Source organism: Uloborus diversus, chromosome 4 (assembly GCF_026930045.1).
Source record: "Uloborus diversus isolate 005 chromosome 4, Udiv.v.3.1, whole genome shotgun sequence".
Lineage (NCBI taxonomy): Eukaryota > Metazoa > Arthropoda > Arachnida > Araneae > Uloboridae > Uloborus > Uloborus diversus.
The window spans coordinates 30,094,447-30,110,116 of record NC_072734.1 but is presented as its reverse complement, the minus strand read 5'-3'; the positions used below and the strand labels follow the sequence as shown (position 1 = coordinate 30,110,116).

General features: G+C 33.9%; 1 long non-coding RNA gene across 1 annotated transcript in view; it reads right to left on the bottom strand.

Moving 5' to 3' along the window:
* LOC129221239 (uncharacterized) overlaps positions 1-8,813 on the bottom strand; it is a 74,310-nt gene extending 65,497 nt beyond the window's left edge. The window contains exon 1 of the long non-coding RNA XR_008580488.1: positions 8,403-8,813. This is a non-coding gene — a long non-coding RNA (uncharacterized LOC129221239). The remainder of the gene's footprint in view (positions 1-8,402) is intronic.
* Positions 8,814-15,670: the final 6,857 nt, after the last annotated feature.

The window sequence follows — 15,670 nt, the reverse complement described above, 5'->3', positions numbered from 1 at the left end:
CAAGAAAAACGACATTTCCCCTTACAATATGCTTAATTTACCATCCATGACATAAATAAATGCTTTATTTGAACAAAATAAAGGACATAAAATAAAATGAGGGTGTTTTGTTTTGTTATGAATTTTAAACTTTATTCTATTATGAATACAAGATTTCTTTATTTATTACTGTGAAATATGGTTTAAGTTTTTCTACAAGGCCAAAATAAATGTGAATGCTGCTGTAATTCTGCTGTGACACGTACCTCTAATACATTATGTTTTGTGAACAACGACTTTATGGCTTTAGATAACAAAAACAGCATTGATGTTGTCTAGATTTATTTTCAGAAGACTGTTATGATGTACCACATAATGCGCTCCCTAGAAAACTACAAAGAGTTTGTGGGGAAAATATTTTTGAATAAAAACTGGTTGATTGGGACAAGACAAAGTGTATGTCACAAATTGTGTTCCGCAAGGTTTAATTTCTCAATCATCGTTAAATATGTTAATGATGTTATTCATATTCTCCATGGAAGAGTTAGTATTCCTGCTAAAGATGTCAAATTAATACGGATATTGTTGATAATGAAAAATGGGTAAAACAATTTCAAGGAAATTTTGGTCTGGAGATGCATTAAATACCATTGCAAAATCCTGAACATCTGGTTAAAATTCTAACAAAATCTTTGGCCGAATACTGAACATTTGGTTACATTTTTAAAACTGTAACCCTCATACTTTTATTTTATGTTTTACATGAAATTTAAATGCAGTTCCATTTAAAATCCTAATTTATCTAGATTTAAAACATAATTATTAATTAGAAATAAATAAAAAATGAAATGAATCATTTCAAAAGCAAATTAATACTTGAAATGACTAATTTGGTTTATGTTTACCAGAAGTACTGCATAATAATATGGGAAGGACGATAATTGCTTTACTAATGTATGACTTCATAACTCTTAATCATTTTAATTTTTTACGTTAAAAATAATTTTGCAGAAAACTTAATGCCCTAATGTTCCTGCCAGTGGCGTACATAGCACCCCTAAGACCCCCATGGTGCGGGGAAAGGGGGCGCAAGAGGTATGAGGGTGCACGTGCAGAAAAAATAACACTTTGCTAAAATAAATTTAAAAATTCTTATGGGGGGGGGGACACTGAAGTCTACATACGCTATTGGTTCCTGGTCCACAATTTACCACTATTGGATCATTCTCCAGAAAATAACTTTTGAACACAAATAATTTTCAATTTCGAGACCTTTTGTTTTCTTTTTTTTTCCCCCATTCTTACATGGAAGTGTTACCTACTAGAAGTAACCATAAACAATTTACTAGCTAAAGTCAAATTATTTAACTCATAAATTAAAAAAAAATAAAAATGCCTTGCTCATGAAACATCAAAAAAAAAAAAACTTTTGACGTTTAAAAATCGAGACCACTTTAATATTAAAGTAGTAATTTTGTTAATTGTACAAACAATTGGCTATTTTATTGATTAGTGGGAATATAATATTAAGCTCTCTTAATTAAAGTACAGCTTAATTAGTACTTTCAAATGTATGTTAAAAAAAAGTATTTAGTAAATTTGAGGATATACTGGTAATTTATAATTTCGGTAGAAAGCCTTTTATTGATGTATTTCCCCTCCATAATAATTTTCACCTCAGAACTAATGACATTGATAAGGTCTGTCATGGAGATGGGATTGACGGAGGTGATGAATTTTCAATTAATATAGGTCTAATAGATACATTTTTAGGGGAAATATTTTTTTCCTTCGTTGCTACAATCTGCACATTTTAAGAATAAGAAAACATGTTCTTTTTTTTTACATTAATTTACATCCCTGAAATTCAAGTTCACGGAGGTGAGAAGTCAGAATTACCATACTAAGTTTTAGAAGCAAAATCTATCTTTTTGTTTTAGAACAAAAATCTCACAACTTCTTTATGGCTGAAAATTAACAAGAGGGCTCCCTTGTATCACAGAAAATAAAATTCGAAGTCATTATTGCCACATGTTAATGAGGAATGGCATTTTGTATTTAGGTAACGGTGGTGAGAAATTATTGTGTGACATGACTTCTTATCCTTAATAAAACGAACTAAAACACAATATTAAAAAATTAAGTATACTTAAACAATTAGTATTTGATACCCGTGTGAAAAGAATAAATAAATAAGTATATAATTTTAAGTAAACAAGTTATTAAGCAACATAAACAGTCACACAAGGTGTGTGACATGACACGGAGGTAAGAATTCACATGTTGTGAACCAAAAATATACTTAAATAAAAATTGTTATTAATAAATTGTTGGCAGGTTTAAATATATATTTTTTTGATGAAACTAAAAAGCATTGTTAAATGATTTGTTCCTTTAAGGGTTTACTGTAAAAGGCGTGACAGAAAGTTTTTGAAGAAAGATCCTATTACAATATCATTACAATTACTAATTTAATTAGCTTGCTTTTAAACAATATTTAATACTTCAGACTGTGTAAATCTTCAGAAATTAAAGCCTTGCCCTTGCAAAATTTTGAAATATTCGACTATAATAATGGTGGGTTGAAATGATAGCTTTTTTCCCCCTGCATATTTAAAAAAAAATTAGCAGTTAATTGCTTTTACATATTTATCTACCCTTAGTATCATACATTTTTTTATGGTTACTGTTTTGTGTTTAAATAAGTTTGAAAAACAAAGATTGATCTAATCTATCATAAGATTGAAGAAAATTTGAAAAGCATTAAAATGTAAATTCAACATCTGTATGCTGTTCTCACATTAAAACCACTTTGAATGTGATCATAAAAGTTTTACCATAATTCTACAATATAACTTTCTTTTATTATACAGAAAAATAAATGTTTCTTTATCAATTGCCAAATACTTACATTTTTTACTATTTGGTTGCTGATTATTAATGTATTTGGCCAAATCAAATATTGAAGTAATTGACCAAACCGAATACTCTGTCTGCCGTATACCAAATACTGACCGAATAGTAGGTGTATCTCTAAAACAGTTTGTATCACCTTTACACAGGTGACATAATGCCCTCAGCCCGTATATCTTATCCAGAACTGCAGTTTCATCTTTGCTATGGATTTATCAGCGAATAATTGAAATGGAGACATGTGTCATATCATTGAAGCAGAGAGTGCCAAAAAACTGGTAGTCAAAATAAATTTAGCTCAAAAGCGACAGTCTGCAGCCATAATGCAGTTCAACTTGTAAATTGGAGGCAAAGCTTAGGAATTAAGCAGTTAATCTATAAAAGAGTTTTCCTGAAATGCAAACTATTTCACACTAATAGAATTCTTTACCTCTCAAGCAATTATTATACTTACAAAGTAAGAATGTTTAGTCTGTATTTTTACTTTAAAGAATAAAAACACAAAACTCATTGTATGCAATGCAGCAGAGGAGACAGAAATTACCTACTGGGTGGGTTTTTTGGACCTAACCATCCTTATGACCAAAGTCAGTCTTGACCTGACCCGGATTGGCAATATGTGTTAAAACCAAGGGTCTCACTACAAAACCTAGCGTTCTAACTGGTGTTTCATGACCCCCTCCCCTTTTCAAACAACATTAAGTATGTTAAATACTACCCAATAACACCGTAGAATTTAAAAGGACATTTTAGTCTTACAAAATGATATTTTATGACAAAAAGCAAATGATTATCCTAATTGAGAGTTCTTGCTCTCAATGGATAAAAATTGAAGAACTTAGAGCAGTTGCTGCCGTACAGCCAGAAACCCAAATATATACAAAATTAAATTAAGATATTGTCATTCGTTCAGGCCCTGATTTATCTATAGGCCCATGAAGCCCGGCTTAGGGGACCCAAAAAACGACAAGCTATTTTTTGCCATACCCTAGTCTGTAGCAATTAGAAAAAAAGTGTGCAGTTTTAATTCTACAGCACTTTTGTCAAATGTATTATTCAGGGAGGATTGGAGGGGGGGGGGGATGCAGGTGCACATGGCTTACTGTTCTAAAATTTCTAGATAGGGTCCTGCAATGTGTTGTCAATGAAATTGTCATTCACCTGAAAACCATGATAAAATGAAAGCACTTCATTTTTCATGATGTTATTAGGGAGAGTAGTGGCTTTTATTTTTTTAAACTGCTTTCAGCAAGATTTTAGTTACAGTATTGGACAATATTTATCAGTAGATAGCAACACAAGTGGTTTTTGTAACTGGGACCAACTATGTCTGGAGTGCAGCACATTATTCCACTTAACACAAAGATCTGTTAAAAAATCAATCTAAACAAAGCTATTGAACAGTTAAGAAAAATCTTGGAAAATGAGAAATATTTAATTAAATGCATGGCATAAAATCAAACTGCATACTTATTTTTTTGACAAGATGAAAATTAAACGTGGAAAATTAGACCAACGTGCTCTGACTACACGAAGCATGAGCTTACTCAGTATAATGGGCATGAAATCAAAAAAAAAATTACGACTAAAGAATCTTAAAAACATCTTTTCAAAATGAAAATTCAAGTATAAGGGAAGAAAACTGCCACAAAAGTAATAGTTATAGCAGAACATTCTATCCAAAGTTACGATAAATTTCATATGGTCTTCATGAACATAAGATAGCTACCAACTGCCACAAAACGTCGTATTGAAAAATTCCATAAAGTATATAAGGAGACAACAGTTTACAATGAAATTATTAATAAGCAAGATAACTGCATATAACTTAGGAAATAAATCTTTCAAATAAATAAAGACATTCAATCGAACTGAGTGATAATACACTCTATAACAAAAAAAATTGACGACGTTCATGCTCATTACGAGCAACTGTCAGTTTAAAAGAGGTCGTATCATTGGATTGAAAGAGGTCGATTGATCAAATCGGAGAATGGCTTGTCATTTGAGTCAAAGCGATGCGGCGATTTGAAGATGCTGGCAAGGATGGGTGGAAAATGACAGAGTTCAGCATCAGGATGGTAGCGGTCGACCTAAGGTCACAACAGATCGTGATGACAGAGTGATTGTCCGATCGGCTTTCAGAGTGCTTTTTTCATCTCTATGAACCATCAGAGATTCAACCCAAACACCAGTGTCAATCATGACCATCTACAAATGTTTGGAACAATGAAATCTACGCTTACGCTGACCGTTACGCCACCTGCCACTGAAGCCTACACACTGCCGACCCAGATTATAGTGGTGCATGGCTCAATCAAGTTCGAAAGGTGCCAACTGGGGACGAATGCATGCCACACTGGCCCTCAACAAGGCATTATGGTCTGGGGTGCAATTTTCTTTGATAACTGGACCCCTTTGGTTGTAATTAGAGGTACACTTACTGCACAGTGGTACGTCACTGACATCCTAAGACCTGTCTTAATGCTGTTCCTTTTGCAGTATCCTTGGCTGGTTTTCAGCAGGACAATGCCAGATAACATACGGCATGTGTTGCTATGCACTGTCTTCAAGCTTTTCAAACTCTTCCGGAGCCTACCAGATCTCTCTCCCATCGAGCATGCTTTTGATACGATGGGATGGCCTCATGACGGACGAGGATGTTGATAACCTCGTCCAACAATTGGAACCAATTTGGCCGTAAATACCGCAGGACATCCTCCAGGAGCTTTATCGGTGTTTGCCACGCCGTGCTTTAATTCCTATCCACCAATTTTTGTCTCAATCACCCCTTCTTGGTACATGTTTTTTGTTATAGAGTGTATTACAATTAGTATACATTATGAGTCTCTCTCGAAGCCTATGAAGTTCGAACCAGTTTTTATCCAGACAACCAGCGAAAAATCAACGGCATGGAAACTATCAAACCATAAATACAGAATAAAAGCATCATGCTAAAAGGCAGATAGGCAGCACAGTATTAATTATTAATCCAAACAGTTGCTCGAACAAGGTCACATTCCTACTAGTCCTGCATTTTTATGCACAGTACAAACTGTTTCAAGGACATACCACACAAGATGCATCAAACAAACATGAAAAGAAATAAGTGAATGAATAAAATGAGAGTATGGCAAACACATATGGGTACATAATAGAATGCAGAAAGATTTTATTTCAAGCAAAAGATTGCAAAAAATGCCCATACAACAGGTAACAATGTAAATAAATATTCTGGAGGTAAAAATTTCTTAGGCTCTTTGAACCTAATATTCATGCCAATCCTAATATGATAGTTTAAACACATGTGAGGACCAACACATAGAGAATAAAAGACATTCAACAAATAGAAATTTGACCATGGATGAACAATTTCCTGCGTTTAGGTGAAAATTATAAAAAAAAAAACAAAATTCAAATAGAGCATAAAATTGCAATTGTTTGTTGGAGAAGCAATAGTACTAAACAAAATAAAACCATCTAGTCTTACTAAACATTGTTTTGTTGTGCAAAATATGTGTGTGACAATGATGAAAATTACTAGTACAACTATAGGAATTTAACAACAGAAAGGATAAGATTTATGGAGAAAAATATCATTACTGCCTCAGAGATTTAAATTGTAGCCGAAGTATATACGTTTTAGCTGCAAAAATGTTCCATGTAACTGCACATTATATTCAGCATTTCAAAATAGTAGCAGAATAAAGTATAGATAAGATTGTAATATTCTCAAATTCAACATTTTTTACAGCCAATGTAAAAAAAAACCCGACGTGCTAATGAAAATAATGGCAAGAAAATTAACAGGAAGTTGCAAAAATAACCAAATAAATGCACAGCAGGGAAATGTGCTTTTCGTAGAAAGATGTTGGCAGAAAATTGAATGGCTGAGCATTCTTCACAGATGAACCTGGAATTGTATTATTATTTGCACAAAACAACTTTTTGATAGTCATTGTTTCACTCTGCTGTGACATAGTACGCTTTCTATCAATGGATGCCACTGTTTCCCACTTTTTACTCATTCCCACGCTTCGAAGCCAGCTACATCGAATTCTTTCAAATCCATAAAATACTATGTTCCGCCCCCAAGCTGACCTTCGGCCGTTTTGGCTCAAGTTTAATATTCCGTTCCCAGGATGGCCACCTGCATCCATGGACCAGCTGCATCCTTGGGAAAGGAGGGAAAGAATCTCCATTTGTTTTCCAAGAAAAAGGGGAGATGAATTTAGCGGGGGCTGGGGCGCGGCCGACTTGGAAACGAGGAGAACGATCAAAAACTTTGGAGAGGTCAGTCATGTTTTTCTGGCTCTCCAGAAATCTATCTAACTACGGATCAATTGTGTATTTCGGAATCTTGTAAATAGCTGTGTAAAAAAATGTTAAGTTTACCCCTGGTAACTACTTGCTTGACCACTCAGCATGCGACACGTACTACCAACACGCCACACTGCAATGATATTTATTAGCACTGGGTGTCCATGAGCAGGTTTTGTAATGCAAACTATGAGAATGAATTTTTTTGTTTGGGCGTTGGACGGTGATAAATTTAGTGGTTATTGGACCATTTTTTGGAAAGAAATGAATGTGCAAATGTTATAAATTATTTCAGAAATAGATAAACTAAATCATAACCACTTAATTTCCAAGCAAGAAAAGTTAGACAAATGAAAAAGAGGCCAGGTATTTTTAAGTGTAACTTCAACACCAGATGAAATACCACCTTAATGATACTAGCAAATATGTGAAGGGACTTTGTTGCGCATAGGTAACTGCTGGTTCAGTCTTCAAAAATATTAATAACATATTAGCAGACTTGAAATTTTTTTTTGTTATTATGCTTTATTTATGAGCTCAAAAACGGGGAAGAATAACACTTTTTGCCAATATGTTGTTGGTAAAACATTTGTTAAAGCATGCTGTATCTACGAAAATTTAGTGCAGAAAATTTTTACTGTGCTTTCAATGATAAATGTGAATGTTGACACATTATGCTTTTCTATCAGCATCGTAAGAGTTCTAAAGAAGAAAATATAAAAAGAAAAAAATAGGCATGATGGGTGGTGAGTGTTCTGACTATGTGTTAAAATCAAATTATTTTTTGGAGCTCAAAAATCAAAAGAATATTGAGCTTTGACAATTTATTTTGTTGCACACATTGGATGAAATATTTTGTTCAAGCATTCTGCGATCAAAATAGCATAATAAAAATGAAGGAATTTTTATGAACTCAAAAAACACAATCAATGTGAATATCAACATCTTTTTTTTTTTTTTTCAAAGTGCATTGCAAGATTTCCAGAGAGAAGAAGATATGAAAATCAAAAAAGTAGACAAGATTGATGGAAAGAAGTTTTGATGATGTGACCAGTTGCAACTATTTTTTGCAACTGAAGGTGTTCAGTAGATGATGTTAAGGAATGAGAAATTAAATACTATCAGGTGTAATTTCCAAACAAGGTCAAGCTGACTGAAAGGGAGGGGGAAAAAAAAGCAGCACGACTTACCGCCTCTGACGTTATCGCCTTTCGCCCCGTGAGCTTGAGCACGTAGTCCAGAGAATTTTTTTGGCATGCAACGTGTATGTGTGGAAAACGGCACGCAGCAATTTGTCCGTTGCGAGCATACAGCACACAAACACAAATGCGCGATGAGTGCTCCGATGAGGAGAGCAGGGAGATAGGCTTAGCATCCAAACGAGTATAAGCACACACAACACACACAGCGAGAAATACACATCGGACGCACAGTCCCAACACAGGACAGGAGTGGCACACCAGTACATGCGACACAGCAGAGTGACGATGACAGAATAATGGCCGAACCGGCGTCGTCGCAAATCGAAATTCCAGAGCTGCCAGGTTCGCAACCTCCTTAACCCTAAAAACTGTACTACTCCGTGTGGCACTAAAGCGGCACACACGAAAGCGCTGGCAAGAGCCGTGGCGCTGCTAGGCAAAGGCAAGATCAGCGTGTCCGTTGGAGGGGAGTAGCCAATTACCATCCGCATGCGCCGTTCCGCACTTTTTTCTTCTTCTTTTTTGCCATTCGAATAAACCAATAACAGCGGCTCACACCATCGAAAGGTACGTTTGATTGACAGCCGGGGGGCGCGGCTTCGGGGATGGGCGTGGCGACTGGCAGCAATGCGGACGTTGTGATGCACTTCACTATTTGGTCGCTGGTGAATGAGACTTCCGCACTCATTGGACGAGGGGTGCTTCCGAGATCCACGCGAGGGGTAAAGCCCCGCCTTTTTCGCCCCCTTAATGGCTGACGGAGGGGAGTCGTTCGAGGCCCAAAATAGGCCACTAGGTGGAAGGTCGGGCTGTTTTATCGGAACACTGTCGAATAACAGGAGAGACTCAAGTGGAATCGAATAAGATGAGGGGGGGGGGGGGGGGGAATTCTGGGAGGCTCCCCTGCTCGTGAGAGTGAACTGAAAGAAGAAAAAAAAAAAATCTGTGCTGCAAGGTGTACAGTAAAAAATACTTGTCCTTGATTTTATGTCTAGCTCTTTACCAATATTGACAAGTGTGCAGGTGTAACGAAATATGCATGGACAATATTTAAATTGCTGAAAATATTTTTATAATAATAAAAAAAAGCAGCAATAAGAAAAATAGAAATTTAGTGATTATGAATTTTCACTGAGAAGAGACATAACATATGGTAGAAATAATATTCCATAGGCTGCCTAGTAAAGTTTAAATTATATATATTCCAACTAAATACACCAACAATTATTTTTCAAGCCAAGCCAAAAAATTTATTTTTGAATGTAAGACACTAATCCTTGTCTTAACGTGAAAGTAATTTGGGACAGTAACAAAAATCTATATTTCAGTGACAATATTAAAGCCTTATGAAAATACAGCCTTTATCAGCATTAAAAACAAAAACAAAAAAAAAAAAAATATGCATTAAGACATCACCCCTAATATTGTATCATCCAATTTTCAAAATGAAAAAAAAAAAAAGAATTTGAAAAATTAGAAATATTGTTAAATGTGTGAGTGGAATACATGTAAACTATAGTTTTGAAGCAGCAACTATTTCAACAGCACTTGACTTTTTTTCCTCTCAGGTCACAAGCACATGAGCATATAAAAATAAAGACTTTATTAGCCTTAAAAAGTAAATAAATTTTGTTTAGTATTTTTTTTTAAATCCAGAATATTTAACATCCACAGTCATCTTCCCTAATATTCAATTTGTATATTTTCAAGAAAAAAAAATGTTCAAAATGAAAAAAAATTAATGAATTAAAAAAATTAGAAATATTGCTTAACGTATGTGCGTGGAGTTGTATGTGTGGTGTAAACTATTTTTTTGAAGCAACAACTATGTGTTATAGCAGTCCACTCTTTTTTTTTTTTTTTTCCCCTCTCTCACAAAGACCATGAGTACTGCATAAAAATTGAAGAAAATTTGAGTTTGGTGAGTTACATGCAACCCATGGAGCAGGTTAAATATTGCTAAGTAGTCATAGTAAAATGTTACGCAATTACAATGACAAATGCATTTTAGTTTTAATATTTTTCACAGAAAAAATATTAAGAAAAAAAAGATCTTAATTACATGGAGAAAAGTGATTCAGATGAAAATTTCTAAATAAAACAATAATGGTTGGAATCCATGCCCCCCCCCCCCCCCCACTGACAGAGCCCCCCCCCCCCAAAGCTTGCACTGGGCCGCAATGCAAAATACTAATACCTTGGCCCTTAACCAACCCCTTCCCATAAACTTCTTCTGTTGACATTCCTCTGACCCCAACAAATTTTGTACCTGCTACCTTCCCTTTTCGAGGCAGTGTGCACTAAAAAAATAAAAGTGAAAAATATCTTCTTCATAATGACTCAGTTATTGGTTAAAGTCATGTTTGAATTCGATTCTTAAAACAAAATATTATTTTTTCTTTAGTTATTAAATTTTTAAATAATGGTTGTGGTAACTGATATTTTTACCATCGGATAGAAAGAACAGGACAACTTGATTTGAAAGGACAAGAAAGGAAAATGCTAACTTTCTTTTACACTAAAGAATTTTTGAATTCTGGAATTGACAACAATTAATCTTGTTCATCACTGTTTAGATTAAAAGAAAACCATCAGAAGCTAATTCAAGTTTGTAACAAAATGTGTTGCCTAAAAGCAATATTGGTTGCATTCTACAAAAGACAACATTACCAATTTAAATTCCCCATTATTAATTCAACTATTATTTATTAAACTAAGAAGAACTTAAGAGTTAAAATACACTATTCATGAAATTCAAGTTTTAGGCTTATATTATGTTAAGAAAATAAAATTGATAATGAGCGGGAATTTAGAAAACCTTTTTATAAAATTGTATTTCAAGGTTAAATTAATTACATTTCCAAAAAAATTGTTAAAAGCTCTGAAAACTTGAATCCATTTCTCATGAAATGTTTTTAAGAGCAATGTCAATGCATGTTCAAATATTTTTATGAAATTTTTAAGTGTAGAGTAATATACTTTGAATGAAGCTTTTTTTCATATGAAGGTGTTGTACAATTTTCCTTTGGTGAAAGGAGGTGAAGTATAAGTACAAAATGAGCACAAAACTCAAATGTCTTTTTTACAGATTGCTAATATTCTCAATTGTCATATGAAGTGAATTTTTATCAATGTCTAATGAACTTGGACACCCATGGCTTCTACTCATAATGCAAGAATGATTACAAAGTCCAAAATCAATGGTAAGTATTCATCATGTTCAGCAAAAAAAAAAAAAAAAATTAAAAAAAAAAATCCCCCCTCCCTTTATCAAAGAACCAAGGATTCTCAAGAAATAAAACCACGTAGATTTTGCTTTTAATTTCTTTTCCTTACGAAGAGAGGGGGGGGGGCTGTAGGTATGGAAAATCAATGAAATTTCAAAGTTAAGAAAAGTGATATACAGAAAATAATATCTTAGATTTGACACAAAAAAAAAAGAAAACAGATTTGTACATTAAAATATTAATTTTTATAAGTTTTTTTTCAATATTCATTACAGAAAAATTCTTCCAACCTAGTAAACATATTTGTGAGTAAAACTGAAACTGCTTCATTGCTAAATTTTCAGACTTAAGAGCTCCCCACACCCTCCTTTTATTTTAAAGAGAAAAAAAAATCAGTTGAATTGAGATTCAATGTCAGAAATAAATTTAAGGCATTATTTCTCACTTTAATAACATTTACAAACTACACAGTTACATAAAATCATGCTTTTTCAGAATGTTGATTGCAATTTCAGAGTTCATTGAAAAATATTAAGAAGTAGAGTTTATTTTAGTGAGGCTATGAACATAAATATTTTTCGCTTTTATATAACAAAAAATAAAATTCATGGTGCCACACTATGGATTGAAAATAAGGCTTAAGATTGAAAATAAGCCAAGAGTTCCGAGAGGTTAACCCGAAATCCCCCATGCCCCTCTCCCTTGTTGTGCACCTTTTCCTGACAACAGATGAATAACATACTTTATAATCCTACCAATCATCATTATGAGAATACAAATTTGGTTACACATAAAATAGGAATAAAAGATTTTTTTGCACCTGTTTAATTGTTAAATATCAATACCTTCAAGAGGAAACATTTAAGACTAAGCTTTTTCTAAGTTTTGGTTTCCTCACTTAACTTTAAGCTTATTGGCAAATCTACTAATAAATATACATTTTGAAATTTTTTTATTTCCAATGGAGACTATTTAAGACAACTAACTAAACATCAATGGAAATACAAAACACAGAAATACAAGAAATATAGATGAAAGCGAATCTATGAAACAAAGGTGTTTCCTATTCCCCCAGTATTCCCCCCCCCCCGCCCATCTCCAGATCGGAATAAGCGGAAGAGCCTATTCGAGGAAGCTTACGAGTATACGAGGAAGATATATTTTAGATGAACTAAAATATGTCCTCTTCAAAACACTATTAAAACAATTTAATGATAATTATGTTCATTTAAATTTTTTTATTTTTACTGTACATATCTAACCAACAGGGAAGCAGTAAGAGAGGGAGATTTTAATGGTTGACACAATCTTAAGAACCTTTGGCCATATTTACTACTCCTAATATTTTCCTATATATGCATGTAAGAATTTTATGAAAGCAAGTCCTCTCCCCTCTAGAAGACGACCTTGCCACTATCAATCTAACAAATGAAATTGCAATCAATTTATTTCTGTCAAGTTATCTGTCAAAACAAAAAGTGTTGTACTTACTAGTTTATGCACTAATAATAGACACAGGAATCAGCACAGGAAGGGTCGAAATCCCTTTTATATTTTGTAGCAACTAATGTAGTTGACATCTATAAAAAAAAAACAATAAAAAAATAAATAAAAGAGTTAAATATACAATTTCTCACTAATGAAACAATGTTAAAAACACTTTCTCGCCTATTAATAAATTACAATCTCCTCTCGCATACATACAAATAAATGTATGGGTTATGTCGATTGTATTTTTGTGTAACGCCTTTTTTTTTTTTTTTTTTGCCAGATCTTCTTTTATCCACAATTTTACATCATCTGCTTTCCCCATTACTGGCAATTTTAATGTGATTCAATAGTTCATTTTCTAAATATCACCAACAGTGGCCAAATTGAAATCAGATTAAAAAAATTAAAAAAATCGCCAAATTTGTCGAAAATTGACAAAACTTGGCAACCAAAAGACTGGCGATATATCGCCAAGTGTCCGCCAAATTACAGCACCACTTGAGTTTACATCGAAATTAACAATGATTCCCCCACCCCCCAAAAAGGGCAAAAAACCCCTTTCGAAACACCCGAATGCAACCAAAAGGGGAGGTGCATTACTAGACCTCACTAGGAGTGTACGTACCAAATTTCAACTTTCTAAGGCATACCGTTCTTGAGTTATGCGATATACATACAAATATATGCACATACATACATACATACGTACACACAGACGTCACGAGAAAACTCGTTGTAACGGGAATCGTAGAAATGGATATTTCGCGTGTCTATACGTTCTTAGGCACTTATCCACGTGAGGTCGAGTAGGAAAAAAAAATCCAACATTCATTCGAGGGTGAGTAAAATGGAAATTAAGGTCGATTTTTAAGTGAAAATTTTTTCGCGAATACAATACTTCCTTTTTTGTAAAAGAAAGTAAAAATCAATCTCATTTTCATTACATACATTTATTTAGTGTTGCAGTCGTGAAAGCAGAACAAAAATTTAAAAATAAGAGGGTATATGTTAAAACTTGAAATGCACATAACTTGAACTTATAACTTAAATTAAAATTTAAAGAAAAAGTATCATGATTTTTTAATTTTTCTGCTAGTTCATCTAATAAGATACAGCAAGTCGATCAAAATTTTCGTTCATCGAATGCTTTTGATACTGATACTGTGGTACGATTTTTTAAAAAAATCATATAAATACAAAATTTATTCAACAGCAGAAGGTATCACTAGTTTTCGAAAGAAACCAGCTTGTATACGGCATACACCGCCGTTATAACCTTCCAGCACTACATTTATTTTTGAGAAAATTATCTGCAGAAACCACTTTCTTGAAAAGAAATCTTTACATATGACGCTAAGAAATAGCAGATTCTCAAATCCAAGATCTGTTTAGAAGAAGCAAACTGATACAGGTGGACCTTTCTCTCTCTCTCACTTTTTTTCTTCCTTGAAGTCTTTAGTTTGTTAGAAAAATCTGTGACCTACATAAATACTGTCAAGACATACATAAGTTACCAAGGAAATAAGGGGGTAAGTGGGATCATCAAAAATCTTCCCAAACCCTTTCCTGGTATCGTCCTTGACATAAAATGTTTAAAAAAAGTTGTTCTATCGAAATACAAGCGTATAAATCCCACCGCAGCTACAGCAGTTGTGAGAACAAATTTGTCTTGAGCAGAGAGAGGGAAAAAAATCCAACGGGATTTTCACTTGCATAACTATACATTCGCACCCTTGAAAATAGCTAACCCCTTCTCATTATAAGTTTTTATAACATAAACGAAAGGGTTGTAGCATAGTGGGAATGACCTACTTTTTCGCGAGAGCTCCCCGCTCCCTTCCCCCAGAAAAACTCCAAGCCATACGAGCGCTAGACGAGTCTGTTTTTTTTCCTGCCGCACTAGCGATACAGTTTTAAAAATGTTCAAAACGGGAGGGTGACAGGGGTGAAATTGCGGGAGGGAGGATTTAAAAATTAGGGGACAAACGGAGAAAGGGGTCCCAGAACAGGAAAGGAAGACATCTGCATTGGAGGGAGGGTGGGCTAACCAGGTCAGATCACAAATGTATTAAATTCCCCCCTCGCGAATTTTTTTTCATTATTATTTTGGCTCTGACAATAGATCACCAGCTATGGTGGAGTGAAAATAATCTCGCTGACCCAGTTAAACAATAAAAACACTGGTGTGATCTTGGGAGAGAGACACCAGGTGGTCAGTTAGTAACTTCAAGAGCAAAAGGGGGAGTCTTTGAAGGTTAAATAGAAGTCGAATGCTATAAACAAACATTTCCTGAACATTGAAATGCTTTGACATGGCAAAAATCACTTTCGCACATTTTGAAACATTTTTTCCCTGTGAACAACTTTTCGGGGCATGAAAGTAAGACGTAAAAAATTTAAAACTAAAAGTAAAGGAATAATTACAATAAAAAACTTTTTTATCCTGTTTTCCAATAAAAATAACTCATTTTCATATAAAATTTATTTTAAAAACCAACTCGTTAAATTTCACAAATGAAAAAAGGCGCCTTACGACTT